General features: G+C 38.4%; 1 long non-coding RNA gene across 21 annotated transcripts in view; it reads right to left on the bottom strand.

Annotated features, from left to right (window-relative positions):
* Positions 1-23,841, bottom strand: part of LOC109065015 — a 358,164-nt gene that overhangs the window by 32,794 nt on the left and 301,529 nt on the right. The window contains exon 16 of one of the 21 annotated variants that reach the window (XR_006156267.1): positions 19,986-22,007. The exons of the other annotated variants lie outside the window; for them this stretch is intronic. This is a non-coding gene — a long non-coding RNA (uncharacterized LOC109065015). Of the gene's footprint in view, positions 1-19,985; positions 22,008-23,841 lie in introns of those variants that run through there. 21 annotated transcript variants of the gene reach the window in all.

Below are 23,841 nucleotides of genomic sequence, written 5' to 3' on the forward strand. Positions count from 1 at the left end.
ATACGATGAGATCAAAACATCCGCATTTGATGAAGGTATAAATGTTGAGTTTGGGTGTTTCCTCTTTGTTGCAATCTACAGCCAACCCTGAATGACTGTATGAATGTAGACCTTTTCCTGTTGGAAAATAAATATTCAAAAGACTTTTGTTTCATACCTTTAACTGAAATGGAAAATTGCCGTAACAGTTCTCAAAAGGGAAGTTAATCGAATTGACCAACCAGAGATGTTACACTCCAGCTCGACACAACTGTTAACATCCGACTACAATAACTGGTGTAAATAATGATGTCAATGGGCTTATTGAGTTACAGTCCATAACAGCTGTAAATAGTGTTATTTAGATAGTTTGGGGCCATGGATACTCCCTTGTAACCTCTAATGCAGTGATCCTCACACAATGGCCCTGTCTCTTTTTACACTTCACACTTTGTTAATGTTAATGTGAGAAGAGTTTGTGTCAGCTGCATTATTTGTCACACTGACTGCTGAATTCATGGTAATAATATTAACTGCATTCCATTACAACTGTATTGTATCTGAAAAACGGAAAAAGAAATTGTCTGCCTGCGGACTATCTGTCCTTGCCATCAGAACACGGTGGCATTTGCTGTATATTTAAAGAGCATTATATAGGCATATTGTACAGGAGAACTGCATATATATATATATATATATATATATATATATATATATATATATATATATATATATATATATATATATATATGTATATATATATTTTTTTCTCAGACAATACATTGAGCGTAATCTGTGGTCACATGATCTGCTCATCTCAGGCAGACTGACAAAATAACCAGACCATCTGCCTTCCGTCTGACAAACCCCTGCATCAACTTTTGTCATTGGTGTTTATGATTGTCTGCATTTGTGTGTGAGAAAGAGAGAGACAGAAACAAGGAAAAAGAGGAAGTGAGAGAAAATATGCTGTTTGCATAGTGTCTGACCCCTGAGTCAGTGTGTAGAACAGTAAGACACTTACACATATATAAGACAGTTTGATAGATAGATAGATAGATAGATAGATAGATAGATAGATAGATAGATAGATAGATAGATAGATAGATAGATAGATAGAATTATTATTATGAATATTTATGTTCATGCCACTGATCATGTGACTCTTTGTATAGACAGTCAGATGTTCTAGCATCCACTGAAGCGCAAGATCCTTTTTAGCATCATTCTCTAATTATGCAGGAGAAATCGATCTTCAGGTTTTCACAAACTTGTGGAGTTCATGCATCTTGAAAGGTGTAGAGGAAGCCAAAAAAAAAAAAAATCCTTTTTAAGTTCTTCCACTCAAATGATTACACTGACTAAATAAGTTGCAATAAAAAATGGAATTAAGCTAAAAAAGAAAGCAAAGCAAAATCGTTTACACTAGAGGTCTCAGACTTTTGCACCCCATACAAGTGTGTATGTGTGTGTGTGAGTGTGTGTGTATGCTTGTGTGAGCGATAAAGAGTTAGTGAGAGACTGGGGCAGCTCCTCACTGGAGCGAAGCCTGTGAATCCTGGCAGCGTGAACACAGACAAAGTCAAACTGCTGCTCACACATATTTGGGGGGATATTTAATTAAAAGTGGATTACAAGAGTATTGGATAAACAAAGATCAGATTAACAAATAACTGTACGCTATTTTCCCATTTGCCAATGCAAATTTGACTTTGTGGCTGCATCCCCGACACAGAAGAGACGATTTACGACTCTTCCAGAATATTAAGTCCCGGTCTGGTGCGGAGTTTAGGAAGACTTTCACAGAAGTTGATAAAAACCTCCACCTTCTGCTCAAAATCACCTTCACCCACCATATAGTGGTAGTGCCCGCTCTCATCAGCAGAATATCTAAATGCAATACCTGTGATTTACAGTTAAAATCCCCTTCTGCATTAGTCTAAAAGACAACGGGCCAGTTCAACGTAGCATTCGTCCCCCAGCGGGTCAGTCAGTCAGCTGGAAAATAGTCAGATCTGTAACTGCACACCTCTCACCAACCTGCCACGGTATGCACAGTTCTGTTTGGGCCGTCTTTAATTGGAACTGAAATTGAGTTGCACTGAATGGCAGTGCTTCACTGAAGGTGAGCAAATAGCAAGAGGACTGACACATTTATACATACTTTTCCTCTCCTCTCTACAGCTAAATTTTTTTATTCCTTCCTCACTTTCAACACCGGATGACCTTGCCGTGATAGACTGCCGGACTTTGTGGCTGGGCCCAGAAAAGCACAGACACTGAGGTGTGTGTGTGTGTGTGTGTCAGGAGAAGAAATTGATTTATTGACTTGTGACTTTGACTCAGGCCAATGTATCAGTGCTTGCATTATAGGGGATGATGAGACCAGAGGATGTCAGGGACAACTTAATATAGACCAAACACGCACACACATAAACACACATTCAAGTCTAAATGTGCGGGAGTGTGGGAGCAGACAGATAGAGAAATAAAAAAAGTCAGACTCTGCATTATCAGACACGCTGAAGGCTGAAGGAGAGCAAGAAAGACTCTTGAGGAACATAAGAGACAGACAGAGAGAGGGGGAGAGAGAGAAAGACAAACAGGCCGAGTGGTCGTGCGACTGCTACAGAGAGCAGCATGGCATTTGGAGTTTGTTTGCTAAATAATGCAGGCAAAAGGAAGCAGCACAAGAGCAGGCTGGCTGATCCTAACATGTTTCCCTTCGAACATGATGAAGCCTGATGAAAATTGCAAGGAAGAGGGGAAAGAAAATACCCGATGCAAGAGAGAGAGGCATGTTCATGATGAATCCCCTCTAGCCATAACTTTGTTCCTCATTTCCGGAGAGGATGCATAATTCAGAGGGTGGATAAGTCAGGCCCGAGGCTGTTGTGGCATACTGGGGCAGAGCAGGAGATAGACAGCAGGGCTGCGTGCTGTCCACCATAGTCTTTTACTATTGCAACCAGTGGGGAGGATTTAGTCCTAGTGGGGTGGTGGTTCTGTGTGGGCATAAATATAAGCCAAAATGTCCAAAATGAACACAAACTGATAATTTGGTTATTTGGCTGGTAACTTTATTAGGAACTGCAACAAAACAAACATGACAACCTGATTCTTGCTGTTTTGTGATATAGGGAATTAAAGACTTGCTAGTGCTTTTCTAAACTAATTGTCTCTCAAAGATGGACATGTTTGACTTTTCCTCTGATCATTGTAGATGCTGATCTTCTGTCTACTTGTAAAGAGGTGAGTCTGTTAACTGACACGACACACATATCTAACAACTTGTGAATGGAAAAAGTACTGTCCTAGATAAACATTTGCTGTTTATCTAACGCGACTATAATCCCCCCCCCCCCCCTCAAAAAAATAAATAAAAAAAATAAAAAATTCTATGGTTGTTTTTAATTTCATTGTACAGAGACTGATTTATAATGCCCTGATTGACCTCAAAATGTTTACTGAAAACATGTAAGAAAAACAATTATATAAATATATAATATATAAATAATTTATTACTAAAAATTAAAAAAATGCTAAAAAAGACAACATCAACTGCCTAGGGACAATAAAAAAAAAGTTTTCATTGTTCAAATGAATGATGATTGCTAATTTACACAACTTAAAATGTTAAAATATGTATAAAAATGATATTAATTAATACACAATGGTTATTTATATATTACTATTATTAATATTAATTCATAATATATATATAATATATATATATATATATCTATATATATATTTATATATATATATATATATATATATACAGTATTTTATTTAAATATATAAAGTATTCTTTTTCATTGTTGCAATAACTATTGTTAACTCATCTTGAAATGTTACAAATATATTTGTATATGTAGAAAAAACGTTAACTTACGTTAACTTAAAAAAAGTATAAGTGTGTTTACTGTTATCATAACTAATCCATTGACTGTTCATGTTAATGTTAACAAATAAATTAACACACTTTACACTTTACAATAAGGTTCAGTTGATAAGGTTGCTTAATGTTCTAAATACTTGGTACAATGTTCATTTTGGCCCCTGCATAAAAGGAAGGTACATGTGTGCTGATTGCAGGGATGGAGAGGCTTAGGTCCTTTGGTCTGTTACATTGAGTGAAGTCGTCAGCATGCTAGACTGGCAGTTGCAAGTAGTGCTGGCAGGCTGAAGGATGAGGGAGGGGGTGTGATGTGTATTGTCACTAATGCAGGCCCCAGCGTTCAGGGTGAGACATGCTTAGACCCTGCTGGACTCTCTCCTCAGGCCTGGACACATGTTTAAGAAGGGCCATGCGGCCTGGCACCTTCCTCTAGATAACTGATTTATTGTCTCCAAGACTGTCTTTATACTGCTGATGCAATCGTGCTACGGCACACTGTGACACGCCATAACCTGTGCTGACACAAACACACACAACAGACAGACAGTGTTGACCAATACCGTTGCTACCATTAGAGCTTAATAGTAGCTTAATAACAGTTAAACTACATTTCTTATCTTAATAATAAAGTTGTAGCCTAGTTATTATCTATTTTAATTTGTTTTATTTGTGACTGAATCCCTGTTTTCATTTGATTCGTTCAGTTAGATGAACTATCCCCTTATATAAAAACATCTCTTTTAATATATGTGCATTGATCTTAAAAATAGAAATGTTTTTCCATATTATCAGTAGAGAGAGAGGGAGAATTCATAAACATTCATTTGCCAAAAAGTGTAAAAGAAAATTACATGGTTCCTTTATACAGTATCTGTATGAACATCCTACATCTTGTGGATCAGCTAACGTGTAGTACATCTGTCAATCAAGTAAATGTATATGCAAGAGTTATTGTTAGATTGCAGAGCTGCGAAAACAAATAAAGCTAAACCCGACGCTACCTGTAATGGAAAATCTCAATACAGCCATCATTATATCCTAAAACACTGCCTCACTCACACACATACATACAAACACACAGTATTGTTTATAGTAGGAAGACTCCCATTACAAATATCAGCAGCCATTAAATAGAGTAAGAATAAAAGGCAACAGAAATGCATGACTGTGTATGGAGTAGGACTGCTGGACAGTCCCTTTACTTTAAAAAAAAAAAAAAAAAAAAGTATGTCTGGCATCATAAGTGCATTATACTTAAAATACATTAAATACACTTCAACTAAAACTACTACTATGAACATCGATGGCAATAACAATAATAAAAATTATTTTTTTCATATTATTGCTATGTATAAAAGTACCATTACTCTCTAAATCAATCAGACAGAGATTCTGTAAATCCTTGGTGGTTTTCATATAAATAATTCATATAAATTAAGAACGTTGATGGCTGTTTATCTGCCTTTTTGCTTCCCGTCTCTCTCTTCCTCCCTCTCTACTTCTTTAATTGTGTTTTTTTCTCAGGACAGAAGGCAGAGATGTGAAATGGGTTGAGGGTGTCATACATACAGTTTCACTATCTCTCTCTTTCTCTCGAGCCCATCACTTGGAGAGCATCACCTCTCGGCGTCTGTGACTCCAATTTGAGTGGAGCATGCGGAGGTCTCACACTGTCAGGCTGCCTCCCCCCACCCCACCACCCAACCCTCCCTATCTCTTCTTCGCTCTGTCCCTCTCTCTCCCTCCACTCTAGCAAACAGGGGCAATTACGCACTGTACTGGCACCCTGTTTACACCTTAAACTGCCACCAATTACAGCTCTGTGACACCCGCACCAACACAAGCATGTTGACTCTCCCTCTCCATTTCCCTTGCTCTCTGCTACCCACCCGGTGAACGGGAAGGAGGGATGTTTTGGTCTCACTTCGTCTGGCGGGATGTCAGGATGGAGGTGCTTATGGAGGAGAAATACCTGGGTCACAGGTGGATACGGTGCTGGATTAGAACATCAGGAAATGGAAGCAAATTCCCATCTTGCATATACAGGAAACCACTGTTTATGAACAAATGCTCTGCAACAGCACTTCAGGGTTAGTTAGGCCCTTCGGAAAAGTGCTGTTTTAGATTAGCGCTTCATTCAAACTGAGCTGAAAATGACAAAATGGCTGCTTGTGGGGTTAAAACATTTTGAGCTTCTGTGCATTTCCATCGCTATCAATGGATCAGGGCATATTCAGGATTTGACACAAATATCAAGTATATATTTTAGCTACATTGACAAATATAAGGCCTACACAAGACTACAGTATATACTTATAATATATCAAAAGCTAATATTACCACCAATCAGGTGCATAATGGCCTTTCATGAAACAATAATGCAAATAAAATGAATATGTAAATATAAATCATTAAAATTATTTTTGTTTATTTTGAATGTAGTTAGTACTATTAAAATCAGCATTTTTTAAATCTAATAAATCAACTGCATTATTTATATTATTACTTAAATTATAATAAGTTAAACCATATTTAAATGTATAATAATAATAATAAATATTATTAAGATAAGTTACAGTAGGCTAAAATAATAAATAAATAAATAAATAAATAAATAAATAAATAAATAAATAAATAAATAAAGTACACATATTATTTAAAAATCAAAATGCAATTTTCCATTGTTCAAAAGAACTTGCTAATATATGTCTTCACTCTGAACCACAGGTATCAGTCTATAATAAATTAGCATTGGTCAATATCATAACTAAAGCTGTTTATCTGAAAATTCTGAAAGCATATGGAGGCCTTTAGACATCATGTGACCTGTTTTGACAAGGCCTGTGAAATAAGACGTCACACGGACAGAGAATTCAACATAATCTTTAGCTCAAAGTGTAAGCTCAAACCCGTCCTGAATCATACAGTGTAACATTAACACGGCAGAAACTGGCAACACAGACAGTGATATCACACTGAGACACTATATTTAACACGAGAGTGAGAAAGAGAGTGTGAGGTTCTGGTAAAATAGGGTACAGACTGCAGAGAACACAAGAGAGAGAGAGTGACAAAATGAAAATAGATGTGTTAGTGTTTTAGAGACAGTGAGAGGGAGAGAAAGGGTATGTGTGTGTGTGTGTGTGTGTGTGTGTGTGTGTGTATGTATGGGCGAGTGTGTTAATGAACTGACCTGCACAGCCCACCTGCTCTCCCCAGCTGCCTGGCCCAAGATGGAGGCAGCATTCCATAAATATCTGGAGGAGAGTCCACGGGGCCTCTCTCTCACACACTCTCTGTCTCTCCCTGTATCGCTGCTCTTCTCTTGTCCCCTTCTTTGATTGACAGGGTTGACATTAACCAGGTTATGGAAAAACATCAGCATCACTACTCATAATTTATAGGCCTGTAAAAAGCTAAAATCAAAATAATTAAATTCTTATTATAAGTTGCTGCAATATAACTGTACTTAAACTGAAAAGACCTCAGGATATTGTTTTTGTGTTATGATGTCAACTGGAAAATAATGTGATTAGATTCTCTGATTATGGTTTTTTTTTTTCTTTTTATTTTATAATAATAATATTCATAATTTGTAATAATAATATTATTACCCATTATTATTGTTGTTTTACTAAAATAATCCACAGCATTTTTAATGTCATATTATTAATCATTATTTTTTTATTACTATTATTATATTAGTCTTACTGTAGTACTGCCTTCAATGTTCATGCTAAGAAAATATGTAGTACTGTTTCTTTAAACATACACCAATAACACATTAACATTATAACTAATTATAAATTAATTAAATGAATGTGGAATTACACACTAAGGAACAAATTATCTTATAAATTACAAATAATCTTGAAATGTGGAATTACAAACTGAGGAACAAATAATCAAGCCCATTTTCATAGATCAATAGAAGATCTTTTCGATGATACCAAACTGTCACATAAATGCGGTCTGCTCTAATGCTTAATGTTCTGTAGGATTAGAAAACCATTCTAGAAGGTCCATGTGATTGAGTTTCATACAAGTCTAAATGTCCTTAAAGCTGTGTGTTATTTACAGCAGCACATGCACAGTTCACATTACCTTAAAGTAGCTCTACTGTTCCCTCTGCCTGGCTACATGAAAAACACTGGATTTTAACACTCCTCCAGCTCTCTTCCACTTCATTATCAAAGAGAAAAAGACACGAGCTCATAATTTATAAAAAGAGAGGTGGCTTTCATAGTTCTTTTTTTTTTTTTTTCCTGGTCCAGATTCAGACAGTGTGTATTCCTCTGTGGTCCAGTGTCACATTTGTTACAGCTGAACAGACATACGCCAATATTCCTCTCAAGCGTTCCAGGATAATGACCCCACTGTGGTGCAAGGCAGGACCCTGGACGACCAGGAGAGCATGCCGGGGACAAACGCATCACTTCCTCTTTGTTAAATCTTAATGCGTGTTGGCACATTTCCCTACCAACATACCACTGCCAAGTTCCTATCTCGCTCTCTAATGTATGCAGGCCCTTAGTCTTAGTCCAATAAGTGACACAGGAAGACTGCTGTGCGTGTGTGTGTGCGTAAATTTCATTTATGCAAGGCGGGTGAAAAGTTAGAAAATTGGTCCGTTCCATCATTGCTGGACAAGAGGCAGTGGTGACACCCCGATCAGGTGTGCATGCATAATCGCAACCAAAAATAATCACTGTTTTGAATAATTCCCCCCCAAATTCCTGCAGCTTCAACTTATTCTGGGGAGGTATCCCATAAATCTTTACAATGAATGTAAATCTGAGATGGAAGGGCTGCAGCGCCAGGCCTCTTAGGAGCTGCTGTTAGATCTCCCCCCTCTCCCTCTCTCTCTCTCTCTCTCTGTCTCTCTCTCTCTTTCTCTCTCTCTCTCGCTAGCTCCTTCTTTGAGAGTTTATACAGATGATTCAGGGGAGAGTGAGGGAAATAGCAGTTTTTTCACATCTATCTAGGTGGTGATTTCTCTGCTGTTGGTCTGGTGCGCTCTGAGCTATAAATGAATGCTCTGTTTCTCTCTGCTCTCCTCTGAGAAACACAGACATCATCTTTACCTCCCTTTAATAATACTATTATGCACAAACTACTGTATATTAGCAGATAGCCTTTAACTTTTTTATTTAGCTAAAGCTGTGTTTATGTAGAACTGCGTGACCTGCTTGACCTGGTATGGCTGTCACAACCTTTTCTTAAATAATGACTTTGACTAGGCACTATAAATGGAGTAGCGCCTCCGATTTATAAGTTTAGAGCCAGACAATATGCAGACGACGAAGGCACAGACAAACAAAAACACCACGGGTAAGACAATGGGCACTTCTAAAAATGTGGTGCTGTTCTGTTTACTGGTGTAATTGATGGGAAGAGGACAGAGAGATGGGTGGGGGAGGTGGGGGGCAGCGCAGTGCCAGTGCATGTGTGTGTGTGTGTGTTTTCTTGGCGGTGTGATTGAGGGACCCTGCCATGGTGCCATTGTAATGAGCAGCCACCAGAGTGAAAACTTCTCACTGAGAAAGTTACAGAATTATTTAGAGGGGCTCTGTGAAAATTACAATATGCACAATCTACCTGCTCGTTAAAGGATGAAAAATAATAAAATTCTTTGTGACAGCCTTCCAGCCCTTGCGATGTATAATGATTTTTTTTTGCCCGGTGAATTTGGATTTTTTTTTTAGAATATGGGTACATCTGTTTTGCATGAGATGCATAAAATGACAGGACTCCGACAGCCAGTGCATCTAGTGACAAAGATTACTGTCACCCTCCTCCTAGAGTTAATTCATCATTGGAAATGGTCCGTTCCCTTGCTCTGTCTCTTAGCAACAGCCTATCCCCTGGTGCTGCCTTAACCACGTGTGCATATGTAATATAGTGCTCTTCAGCATACCTTTTACATAAAAATAAGCCCATAATTTCGACTTTACATTTTTATTGTATTAACATAAAATATTGGCCATATTACATTGGAATTCATATCCAACGAATTTGATTCTACCAACTATTATGCAGTGAAAGGCGCAGTGGTTATACTTGTTAATCTGGATGCATGAATAAGGAAATATTTGCTCTGGATATTAGTTTCCACAGTGGAGACAAAATGGAGAAACTTTGCAATAACACGTTAGGGCAGGAGACTAACCTCTTAACATGCAAATCAGCACGCTCTCGGCTTCTGATGAATGGCTGCTGTGCCACGTTTAAAAAATTGCTCCTCCACACAAGACTTTCTTCTAAAGGAGAATGATTAGGTCCTAACAAGTGCGAACAACGGTAAAACAAAGCCAACTTTTACCCAGGAGGTGCTCCATCGACAAAGCTCTCATAGCCAACGGCTTGCGGATTGTGAATCTCTTCTCGATGCGCAGAATTAATTGACAGGAAATTACGACAGGCACATCGCATGCGATAAACATCTCATAGTGTACAACAAAACACATTCTAAACAGCATTACACTCGGAATACACTGATAATTTCATTTGTGGCCAGTAATAATGGTTTGAAATGGCAAACGGCTACGGCGCATAGAGGTGGGAAAACTCCAGGGATGTGATTTAGTCCTCTCTCTCTCTCTCTCTCTCTCTCTCTCTCTCTCTCTCTCTCTCTCTCAGTAGGGTGACACTGCAGCGCTACTCCTCATAGCTTTATCTGCCACGAAAAGGTGAAGCCATGAGTGATCTCTCCAATTTAAAAGCACTCAGCCCTCACGATATATTTTTGCATATATTCATGCAACAAAGATTCAATTTAGGAATATTATTCTGCAAACATTGCCTGAATTCTTTGCGGCATTAATAATGCGGATCATGGGTAGCAAATGCATTAAACTTGACAATGAGAAAGAGGGAAAAACGCTCATTTAATTAAAAAGCAAAAAATATGAAATAATGGAGAGAATTACTGACAGGACGCCACCGGATTCTGCATCTTGTACTTGGTCTCTAATGACCTAATTTTCTGCTAATGAATTGCTGACAAAATCTCAGAACACATGGGACGTGTTCAGTGGCCACATCGGTTGTATATAATAGATTTGGGCCTCATCAGATTGGTGTTGCTGCAGTGAATGAAATTAAGATGACTAGAATCAATTACTGCAGAACTAAGAGGAAGAAATGTAGAAATATATGAGAACATTCATGCATCACGCTGCCATTACTTGCTCTTACAAGTCAGTGGGGCCTCTATACTGTCGCCCATGAGCGCCCACACATACATATATAACAACTGTGACAGACATCCAGTGACAAAATCATTCTTGTTTTTGTCAGGCCTAGTCAAAAATAAGTCGTCATTGTGCTACCTATGGTCATTTACTTTTTATTTTGACAGCAAACCTTCAATCTCAACAATAGCGAATTATAACATGTCTCTACAGTGGAACAATTTATCTCCAATTCAGCTCAGCGAGCAGCGGTGTCTTAATTAAGCAGTCGGCCGGAGAAGAATTCGACCAGAGTAATGATCTGTGTGTGTGGATAAGCAGCTTCTATTGACTCTGTAATAGGTAGCTTTCATGGGATGTGTGGTTCGATAGTAATAACATGAAGGGAGGAAGATCTTCTCCACACAACGGTGTAAGTACAATACACACAGCAGCTCTCCAACACAAGTTCCATCCATCAATGCACAACATGAATTTACAGAGTGACAAAATCCATTCTGATGCCTTAAAGGGATAGTACAAGAAAACAGGCAAATTCTGCTGTTATTTATTCACCTTCATGCCATTCCAAACCTTTATGACTTTACTTCTTCTGTATAATACAAAAGCTGATATTTTGAAGAACATCCCGGCCACTGTTTTCCATATAATGAAAATCAATAGTGATCTACCTGCAGGCTGTGAAACTCCAAAATGAAAAAAGATGCTTCATTAAAAAAGTAGTTCATATGACTAAAATTGCTCTAAATGTTCTTTTGCTATGTTTCTTTATAATAACTTAATGCAGTTACATTCATACATTTTTATGTGTTGTTTGAGTGACCAAAGACCTTTTAAATACACAAATAACAGACAATTTTTTGAAAGAAATGTATATTTTCTTCTGCAAGTATACAAATTAAATTGATCAAAAGGGACATTATAGACTTTTACATTTTTACAAAAGACTCCAGTCTCAAATAAATGTTGTTATTTTAATTTTTTTAATTTATTAAACATTAATGAAAAATGTTACGCCACAACACTGTTTTTACTGTTGATACTAATACTAAAATAGTAGTCTGTTCATTCTTTGTGTTCCCACGAAACAAATAAAGTCTTGTATGTTTGAACAACTGAGTAAATGATGACGGAATTTCAAAAAACCTAGCATGAGATAATGGTAGTTCATAAACGTTAGAATAAATGTCAGGTCGCGTGGCTTTTTTTATTTTTTTATTTTTTTTGAGTGAAATACAGCAAATTAGTGCATCACTCAGAGCATCAAAATCATTTATGTACAGAGTGATTTTTAAAGTGCTTTCATCTGTTGTATAACCAGGGTTACTTTCAGTGGGGCGGGTCACAGCTAGCAGATCGTTTTGGGGCGAGGACCCCTCATTAGCAAGGTGACAGCAAAAATAAACAGTGTACCAAACTATGCCTGTGTTTGGTTCCATTTGCATAGTTCAAGCCAATCTGCACCATTACCCAACATAAGAGCACAATGCTTTAAAAAGCCAGTCCTCCATCTGCAGTGCCCTGGCAAGTCAACAGCCATGCATCAATCAGGCAATGAGCTAATTTAGCGGGTCTCTCTCGGCTTCCACTGAGTGTGACGTGCAGGTGGGCTAAAGCACTGTTTTAGGCCACCACTCCATTTAGAGTGACACACAAAACAAAGCCGCACAAACAAACACGGAAACGGATCGCAGCTTCTCCCTGAGGACGGAGGCAACTTTAAAGCTTGGAGCCGCGGTTTAAGTTAGATCATACATTCAGGACATGCAGGTGACAGAGTTTAGGGATGTTACGAGCCTAATCTGAACGTAATAGCACGTAAAGTCGAGCCCTTTCATTGGCCGCATGCGAAAAAGAGCGTTTTAACTCTAAGAGGGGAGCTGAGGGTTGAAGTTGTGGTATTAGCGGGCATAGTTAACATCAGCAGCGTGAGGCAGGCAGGGGAAGTTGGCGTTGTGCTAGCGTTTCTCGTGTCATTAGTCTGAGATGGCTCTAATGGCTGTCCCGCTGGAGAGCCTCTTCAGAGCCGACGCTGGCAGAGCGGGGCTCTTTTCGCACGCCGCACACCCCGACGCGCCGAGAAGCGGAGAGCAGCATGCTGCGTGTTGTATGTAAATTCTGCCTCATTTATGGCATTATCTGAAGGAGGGATATTGTCACTCTGCTGTAATGTGCGTGTTCGAACCTCTGCTGCATGAGGAAGGGAGAGAACGAGAGAGCGGGAGAGAGGCGGTCTGGGTATGCATAAGAGAGATATCCACTAACTCACAATAGCCATTCTGCATATGAAAACAGTGGAGAGGAAGGGAGGAATGAAAGAGAAAAATAGAGTGGCTGATGAAGAGAGAAAGATAGAGGGAGGAAAAAAGGAAAGAGAGAGTGAGAAAAGGAAAACAAGAATCAGCCAGACATATGCGCTGCTTTTCTGAGCAGAATAAAGAGACGTCTCTATTGAAAAATAGCCAGGTGGGTAAATTTGACTAGCTCAGCCATTTGAAACACCCTGAAGAGACGAGAGAAGACAAGGCTGAAGAAGTGTGACGGCGGAAGGAAAAGACAGCATCAGTACAAGCAGGTGGACCGTGATGTATGTGCCGCACAGAGTTTGGAAGTAGAACATTACTGAAATTTCAACATATCTACCAGATGTAAGTTGGTATGTATTCTCAATCCCATTATGAAAGGGTTCATGACATAGTTTAAAATCATGTCAGAATAATTAGGTGCAGCAATAATTCAAATCACTCTCGCTATAACGTTAAGTCCAATGAAGCCATTTTTGCCTGACCCAGATTTACAAATAAACACATGGAACTTTAACTTTTGTGCCTGACAAAGTTAAACATGGACAAGCAGGGCCAGCCGTATTTAATAATAATAATAATAATAATAATAAATAAATAAATATATAGAAATTAAATGTTGCCTCTACTGAGAAACAGAACAGTGGCCCCCAAAAGATACATATGTAATTTACACTTAAACATATGAAATTCATTGCATAAACAACAAATAATCAAAGCACGTGGAATTTATACAAACATGGTGCAAGAGCTTTTTACAACTTCCCCCTTTTTTTCTGCAATTACCTTTTTAACCATCTGGTTTCAAAGTGATTTTTTTTTTTTTTTTTTTTTTTTTTTTTTTGTGGATGCATGAGATCAGTTTTCCTCAAGTTCACACAGGTGTCCTTGCAGAGTAACCACAGGTGCAGTTTATCACATTAACTATGAAGATAACCATGTTTAAGAACCAGAAAGTGTAATTTTGATCCTTTTTTTCTTTCTTTCTTTTTTTGCGTTTTACATGCAAAATGTCTGTGTGTTATCGTAAAATACAAGCCAGTTAATATTTTGTTCTGCCTTGAAAGATTTTTGAGTGTTCAAATACTTTTAGGAAATCAGTATTACAATATAGTCAAAAAAAACAAAAACTAATATATATATAATTCTCAATAATTGTTCATATTCTTAATCTGCTCTTTTCCCAAAAATGCTCCTTTAAAAAAATATATTACATTTTATGAAACCATACAGTATATTACAATTTGAGGTCCATGCACATTTGACTGGAATAGTGGGTTCAGTCACCCTTACTCCAGTGGTGTGGCACAATGCAACAAAGCTAAATTGGAGATGTTTATTAAATAATAACAATACTTTTGAAAATAACTGTTGCATAAAATGAGATTATACTTAGATCCCGTGTTATCATGCCACTCACTGTCAGTGTAGATTAGACGAGAAGTGTTCTCATATAACAAGTTATGATTTGCTCATTTATTATGAGCCATCTTGTAGGCCCCCCTGGGCACATCGGCTATAGGATGGGCCGGCACTGTGTACAAAGAACCCATGTCATTTCATCTGCCGCTTCTGCATCCAATGTAAATATGTAAACCACAGCACCACAGGCGGTCCAAAATCGCTTTGTCATGATGAAATAAGTAAGTCGCAGAAGCAGACTGTGTTTGACAGTGCCAGCCTCTCTCTCTCTGTCTCTCTCTCTCAGCCACCGTCTCTCTCACCCGGGCATAATAAGCTTCAATTACCCATGGCTCTCTCTTTCATTAAAGACAGCCGCTGCACTTTGCTAGCCCACAATAAACACTAACAGAGAGAAATATTAGAGTCCCGTTTATTTATGAACCCGTTAATAATGAGTCGCTTGATGAAAACGGCTTTCTCAGCAGTGCGCTAGCTGAACAAACAGTGTGCATCGGGGAGAGATAGCTAGTTAGCCTCCGTGACTTAAACAAAGCTAAGGCACGACAACAAGTGCTGGCAATTAGCCGAACCTCCTCCGGAGGTAACCCTACGTGCCTTTGTCTTTTCCGATCACACAAGACTGCTGCTGTAGAATTAAAGCAAGGATGTCATCAGTTTCCCTAAACTTCAACCTAATGCTCTGCCTTCATGTGCTGGTGATTGATTGTTTTTGTCAGTTTATGAAAGATGGTTCCCGTTTGCATGTGAGGGTGAGGGCTCACGCAGGGCATGACCTACGTCCCACTTGCTGTCTGAGGCCCTAATGACTGGCTCAGCAATGCCCTGCCCTTCTAATTAAAAAGGTTCTGGAGAGATGGAGCATAGTTACACTAAGAAAAGGAGGTGCTGTGATGTATCCTTAATTTCTCTACCCAGTACATGGATCTGCACACAGGAATGTAGCTGTTTCTTAAACATAAACTTGACTTTTAAAACTCCCTGAAAAATCTTTTAAATATATGTGTTTGAAAGTGGTATTTAAACACCAGGAATAACTCACAATGAATGTAAATCAGAATATCAGATTGCATCACAGAAGAATTCTGTCATATTTTCCCTAAACCATCATGATCAAATATAACTTCCACCACTCCAACTTGAACAAATCAAAGATTCCAGAAAAAAAAAAAAAACTATTAAGGTTTCCATAAATAGCAGCACAACTGTTTTCAGTGTTGATAATTATAATAAATGTTTGATAAGCACTAAATCAGCATATCAGAATGATTTCTGAAGAATCATGTGACACTGACGACTAGAGTCAATTAAGCCTTGTCATCACAGGAACAAACTGCATTTTTAAAACATTATTATTATTATTATTATTATTTTAACAATTTTTAATTTGTAATGATATTTACTAATATTTCTGTTGTATTGTATTATATGATAAAAAAATAAAATAATAAAAAACATTTAATTAATATTACAAATATTAAAATGGTTCCTGATAATTTCACCCTTGTTTAGTTCAAGTCTGGGACAAGGAAAAAACAAATATATATATATATATACAAAAGATATTTGAAAAAAAGGACATTACAATTTATGAAACTGCAGTATATTACGATTTTTTTCACTGGAAAAGTGTGTTCAGTCACCTGTACTGTAGAGTACCTGTAAATGTTTGTTAAATAAATAAAAAAAGTTAAATTCTATTATTTTCCCTAAAATTCTATCCCTGAAGCATAAAAGTGCTTGTAGTTGAAGAAATACCCACATGCGAATATACACCCTGCTCATTCCACTTCATTCTTTTTTTAATACAAGAAACACCAAAAGGTGCGGTGAGCAGCTCTCTCTCACCACCAAAGTCCCATCATCACCAGCTTTCTCCATTACCACTGTCAATCAGACACCCTGTTTCTCGACTTCAGTTCTGTTCTGCAATATCACATGGACGTGTGAAGAGGACCTGTGAGTACACATGTATATTAACAGCATTTCCATTCGGCACTGGTCAATCAGGCCCGGCGTGCTCTCTCGGATGTAGCCACGGCGCCTCTCCTCCCCTCAAGTACTCCGAGCTCACGCTCCGCAGCGCTCCCGTGCAGATTGCGGGCCGGGCTTGTCTGACTAGATAAAAGATCGCACAGGATTGAAGCTGGGGGGACGATAGCCCCTGTGACATGTGCAGCGCTCTCTCCTCTCTCTCATTCCCTTCCCGAAATGCTCTGTGCCTTCACTCATTTACATAACAGACTTCTGACACCTTTACTTTATTCATCAATCACAGCGCTTCTCTCCCAGTCTACCTTTTGTCTGAGCATGTCTCTGCTCCATCAGGACCTGCACAAAAGATTAATTTCACAGTTTTTTTTTTGCCCTCCCTGTTTCCCCCTCTCCATAATCCTCTGCTTTTTTAAAACCCTCCCTTCTCATTCTTTCATTTCAAAGATACAAAGCTCATGAAATGACAGTAGCTAGATAATGAAAACAACAATGCAAGCAATTTTTACTCCTGCAGGTCGCATCGCTGGATTTTCTCTCTCCTTCCCATCCCCGTTTCTCCTCCTTCTTCTCTCCCATTTCCGCTTAGGCGCTGCCATCTGTCTAAAGTTCACGCTGCAGTCCCGCTCTTTAATCTGCATACTGGCAGCACTGGGCCCGCCACCTCACTTAATTCATCTATGCCCCTCTCACCACCCCTAACACTAATCTTTTGCTTCCCTACATACTTCTGAATTATTTATAAAGCTTGGAATTTCCTTTCTAGCCACTTTCTCACGCGTTTTTAAAAAGGTACAGTCCAAACAACATGAAACACTGCAGAATCATTTCTGTTTCTGTGCACATGCAAGTAATGATGCACTTGGTCCATAGTGGCTGGCTTAAAACAAACAAACAAACAAACAAACAAACAAACAAACAAAAAATATTTTATATTTTATTTCAAAATTTTTATTATAAGTATGATTACAAGTATGATTTTATAAATCATTCCAGAAGTGTATATCTAAGCAATATATATATATATATATATATATATATATATATATAATATATATATATATATATATTATATACTATGCAAATATGTTAAACTAAATAAAAATAAATAATTAATATATTTAAATGAATTAATAATTTTTAAATAAATTTGAAGTAATACATTTAAAGCTGGCAAACAAATTGGACACTCCAGAAATTCATTTTATTTACAAGATATTTTGCACATACATTTTCTATTGATCATGGCATCATATAATTCAGCCAATATTTCATATATCCAGGCCCTCAGTGTGCACTTTTGGCATTTTAAAAAGCCGACTCAGGTGCTTGGATCACAGTGGTGGAGCAATGTTGTACAGTCACAGCATAGGATGCTAGATTGTGGTAGTTCACTGAATCCTCCACAATCTAATACTCAGAGCTGGCTTGCAAGTATGCAAATGTTGGCACTTATTTAGTGGCCACATCTGCAGCGTTACCTGATTTGGAAAAGGGCATTAAAACAGTGTGTCAAAATAAATGTAGGCATCATCATCTGCTTAATTTATTCTTAGCAAATTCCTTTAATTGCAAGTGCCAATCATGACAGATTGTGCAATCATGACAGAAATGTACAAAACTGTTAATGCCGGACATCATCATATTTTACCAATGTATCGCCATAAATGTGACCTGACTGCAAGCTTTGCTTAATGCAAGTGAGTATTTGTTAACGTATGGGGGTGTGGGGGGGGGGGGGCAGTGAGTTCATTTAATAATGGAGAGGCGCTATTTTAAACAGTACACATCTGCTTGTGAGTGCTGTTGCTCGCAGTAATGGGTCACTGGATGCCTTTGGGCAGGGCATGGACATTAGCTGCACAGGACAGCAGGGGCAAACAGCCTCATCCAACACCTGAACTTATTTAACAGGATAATTACCTCCGTGTGACTCTTCTGCTCTAGATAACTAACAGTGTTAAAGGTAACGCTACACAACGACCTCGCACCACTCGGCAAAAACACAATTAACTTGATGCAAACATAACGAGCAAACAAAACAGAAAAAAAAGCAGTTGCTGCATGGCATTGTTTTCTACACAAGAAGATAGCAGACAGGAACAGAACAGCAAACACATTGACACATAGTTCAAAGGACATTTGTGGAGAGTTTTTGTGGGCCCTGACCATCTCTTCTCTTTTTTCCATCTCTCTCTCGTCACTTTCTCTTGCTCTTTACACCTCTCTGCTTTCTCTCTCTTTCTGGGTGGAAAATGAGCGCTCTCCACCCACCGCAGGTGGCGCAGGGAGGGAAGAGAGGAAGCGAGCGTCTTGATTTATCGGAGGCTGTCAGCCCCTCTGAGGATTGGAGGCTACGGGAGGGGGGCGTCTCCTCCTTGGCCCCTTGGCTGGCTCTGAGGCAGACCCCATCTCTCATTAGGAGAGAGCTGCAGTTCTACTTGAAAGTGACATTCACACTCCCCTCTCCTCTCACAAATGCAAAGAGATGACAGCCCCTCGCCACTTAAAAGCCCGGGTCCCTCTTTTCAGGCCCAGGAAAACATCCATTTATTACATTAGGTTTGGCAGATATCCATATGATACCTATACGACACAAATAACCCACCCCCTTTCCATTACAAACACTCACTCACTTACACACACTCACTCACTCCTCACACTCTTCCTGTCGTTTCCTTCATCACCTCATTCGGCAACCCATCCTCTCGTTCGCCGACACCTCCTCACGGCTGTCAGCCTTGCTCCAACCAAATATTTTATTTGCTTGTCAGGATCTTAATTCACAATTAGCTCATAGGATCATGTAAGGCAGTGGGGACAAAATAATTTTTCCGGTGTGTGTGTGTGTGTGTGTGTGGGGGGGGGGGGGGGGGGTGGGGGGGTCTACAACAGGCACTTCCTTCGGACCCCTGTATTTAATTATCTACTGAATGTTAGAATGTAAATAATGAACACATTTACACAAAAAGCAAAGGCGTTCTCTGTTTTAAAGCGTGATGTAAATGTTGGCATTGTGTATACGTAAATATTGTTACTGTATATATCTAAAGTGTTCATTCATGTTAGGGAATTTTAGTGTATAAGAAATTCATTAAAATGGTGTTGAGGCAATCTAAGCTTTAACTTAAACATACAGAGTCTGGAGATTCTTTTAAATGAGAAAATCAGGTCACAATGGCACACCTGAATGCAAAAATACCCCCATATTCATGCTAATAAGGTAAATCAAATAAAAAATAAATATTAAATAAAACAGCAACAACAACAACAATATTAATGATTATTATTTATTTTATTATGTATTTATTAAAATATTAATACCAAAAATTACAGTTCAGCCCAAATTAGCACATAAAATAATTCACACATAGCGGAAACAATGTTTGGCCAATTCCTATATGGAAAGTAGTATATGAAAACTAACTGGCAGCCAATTATGAGACATATACCCAAGAAACATGCATTTCAAACATCCAAGCTGTCATTCCTTTTTCTGAGCATGAAGGGACTAAAAAATAAATAAAAAAAAAATAACTATAATGGGTCCAGCATGCAAAGCCACATGTTCTCTGGCTCGACTGTTCATGGTGTTGACTAATTAGCCAGTAATAATTATCCTGGAAATCAGTCTCCATTATTGAATACAATAGGAATGTAATATTCGCTTGAAATACAAAGATTGAAGAGGAGTGATGGGGGAGGGAAGCCATTCTCCTGTATACTCAGACCAAAGCTGTCAAACACAGAGCAAAGACAAAGTCTTGAAGCATGAGGCATGAGGGGGGAGACGCAGGAACAGCAATGATAGACACAGGAAAATGAAAGACAGAAATCAATCAATTAAGCTCGATTTGGAAAAGATGAGCTGGTGTCACACGGAGGAGAACTATTGCATGACAAGGAGAAAAGTGATGAAGGTACGCATCAGAAAGAAAAGAAGTAGCTAACTCGCTCTCCTTCTGTGCCGCTCTCTCTCTCTCTTTAAAGATCACCGGCGTGTCAGGAGGGGGGTGGGTTGCGATATGCAAAACACGGCCTCCATAACCAAAGTAGCCTGCAAAATGAGGTGTCAGCACGCGAAGCTCATTGATGTATGAATGCGGAAAATGAAAAGCGGCAGCAGACAGACGAGGCTAAAGGTGAGACAGGCGCAATGTGAGCAGCTGTACATCTACGTCAAGGTGTTGGCGTAGCGGCCCTCTCTCTCACTCTCTCCCCTCCTCATCCCACTCGCTCTCTCTTCTTTATTTATTTATTTCCCTCTATCTATCTCTTTTCTCCATTGGAAGGGCCACAGCCTAACAAGGAACACCGGCCACAGGACATTGAAGGAATGCTACTCAGGGAAACAATCCTGTTCCCAGTGGAATACTAACTAAACCTGAATGAACCGGATAGTCTCCCTCTCTTTCATTCCTGCAGACCTCATCTGCCATGTCAAAATACATCACTCACTGTTGTGTGTGCAAATTCAAATTTTTGTCTATATGTTGGGAATGATATTACAAGCCTATTGTTTTTACTTCTAAAATTTTTTTGCTTGTATTGCAGAAACAAAAGAGAAGAAAAATACACCATCTTCTAGCAGCCATTTTGAAGACATTGTTCTCTTGAATACTGACAATGCAAGTAAAACTATTTATAGAACACCTTTTAAAACAGTGCTTAACAGATATACAGGTGCATCTCAATAAATTAGAATGTCGTGGAAAAGTTCATTTCAGTAATTCAACTCAAATTGTGAAACTCGTGTATTAAATAAATTCAATGCACACAGACTAAAGTAGTTTAAGACTTTGTTTCTTTTAATTGTGATGATTTTAATTGTAATAATTTTGTGAAATTAAATAGCCTGATGAAAAGTCTGTAAACAGATGTGCTTTTGGATAGTTTTTAAAAGGAGTAATTGAATTAACTGGTGCTGGGATAGAGTGATTACAGGATGGCTCGCCACTTTTCAGTCATGCTTAAAAAAATTGCCTAAACAAACCTAGTTCTGGTGACTCAACAAAGATTAAAGTCGGTTGGGATGGATGTTTTAAATGCAATGTGATGCAACGCAATGCCAAAAAACAAACAAACAAACAAATGCAACATTTACCTTACATTTTTGTTGTGTTGACATCATAGGCACTACATCCAATCAAATGCCACGGTATTTCAGCACAAATTCAGATCAAATGTAATATCTTCATCTTCAACCCATGAACACAACTATTCAAGGCAAAAGAAAATATGACTCAGACTGTGTTAAACATCACATGGTAAATCACACTGATGGTGTTTATCTATTTACAGAACTTTCATTTTTCCATTCGGTCAGTCATGTTAATATATATATATATAAATATATATATATATATATATGAATGTTAATATATATATATATATATATATATATATATATATATATATATATATATATATATATATATATATATATATATATATATGAATGTTAATATATATATTCATATTTCTGTGCCTATGCAGTTCATAGATTGTAAACATAAATACCATAAAATGTGGTTCCAGAAGCAAAATCAGTTGAGAAACACTATCAGACAGTGCCAAGAACTGCTTCTTATTGATGGTCAAGCCTGGCAGTCTGTGAAACAGCACATGATGCTGCTTTCATTGAATTGGAAGGATACCTGCTGACAGCAGACTTAAAGGAGCTCCTGGCTGAGCTATCATTGCCTCAATGTGTGTGTGTGTGTGTGTGTGTGTGTGTGTGTGTGTGTGTGTGTATGTGTGTGATTGATAAAACAGATCAGAGGAAACTTGTCTTACACAGTTTGTGATGTTTGTAATGCTTGTTTCATTCCAGCCTTATCGCATGGGATTTCAGAGATCTAGTCCATCAGTCCGACAACAACATGACCATCACATAAAAACATTGTGCAGTTTAGATGAGCCAGAACCTTCATGCAACATTTTACCATGTAGAGTTCACAATCTGTAAATGTATTCAAAAACCAAAATGCACAGCCAAACATGTAGAATTTAGTATTGGTGAACTTTAACTTCAATTTTTGTATGTACTGCAATCATTACAGCTCATTGATAACATAAACTATGCATAAATATATGCCATTGGTAACATTAAATCTAAAAGGCCAGAGTCAATGTCCTCTTCAGGCCTTCAGAAATTGTTGTGCGTACTGGGTAATTTGCTCTTTTGTCAAGGCGGCTGATGTGGGAGCAATTTGCATGCCTCCTCCGTGAAGAGCTTTGAAATAAAGGATGGTCGCTGTAATGCACTAAGTGTTTGTGCCACAGCTGATTGATAAAGTGAAGCCCTCTGTTGTGCAACACTCATCACTGGCCAGAGGGCTGCAAACAGAGAGAGAAAGAAGGGAGGAAAGGAAGGAAAGAAAGAGAAATGACACCATATGCAAATTAAAATTGAAAGAGAGAGAGAAGATGACAGAACAAAATGAGTTACACACCCTCTGCTCGGGAGGCTTGCGAAGGGGCGGCGGGGAGAGAATGGAGCTGAAATGAGTTGTTTAGGTATGCTCCTGGGTGCAGGACTTGTAAAGCAGATGTCACTCTAATAATGCGCGTTGGCGAACACGCTGGGCCTAAACCCAGCAGGATGAAGCTTCAAGCCCCAGCAATGGCAGCTAATGCCATTTTATGAGGTGCCATCTTATAAAGACAATGCCTACCTCATGCCATGCGCTTAAGCTAGTCAGCTGCAGGCACCAGCAAGCATTTACTGCAGGGATTTTTATTTATTATTTCATAAGCCTCAATTTTGAAATCTGATTCCTACCTCCCATTTTACTAAAGCCGTCGTTTTCCATTTTTTTCCTGGACAAGTACTTCTTCATGTCCTCTTGCCAAGCCATGAGCTCAAACCAGAACAGACCTTACGGAACTTACTATCCTACCCCCTACAAGTTCAAAAGTTTTACTTGCATTCAAATAAGCCGCTCAGAAATTTCTAATGTACCAGACCCAATGGGGCACAAAAATTATTTGTCACACAAAAGTAAACAAAAATGCCACTAAAATAAAGCATAAAAATGTATTAATTTGT

The sequence above is a fragment of the Cyprinus carpio genome, chromosome B13 (genome assembly GCF_018340385.1).
Source record: "Cyprinus carpio isolate SPL01 chromosome B13, ASM1834038v1, whole genome shotgun sequence".
Taxonomy (NCBI): domain Eukaryota; kingdom Metazoa; phylum Chordata; class Actinopteri; order Cypriniformes; family Cyprinidae; genus Cyprinus; species Cyprinus carpio.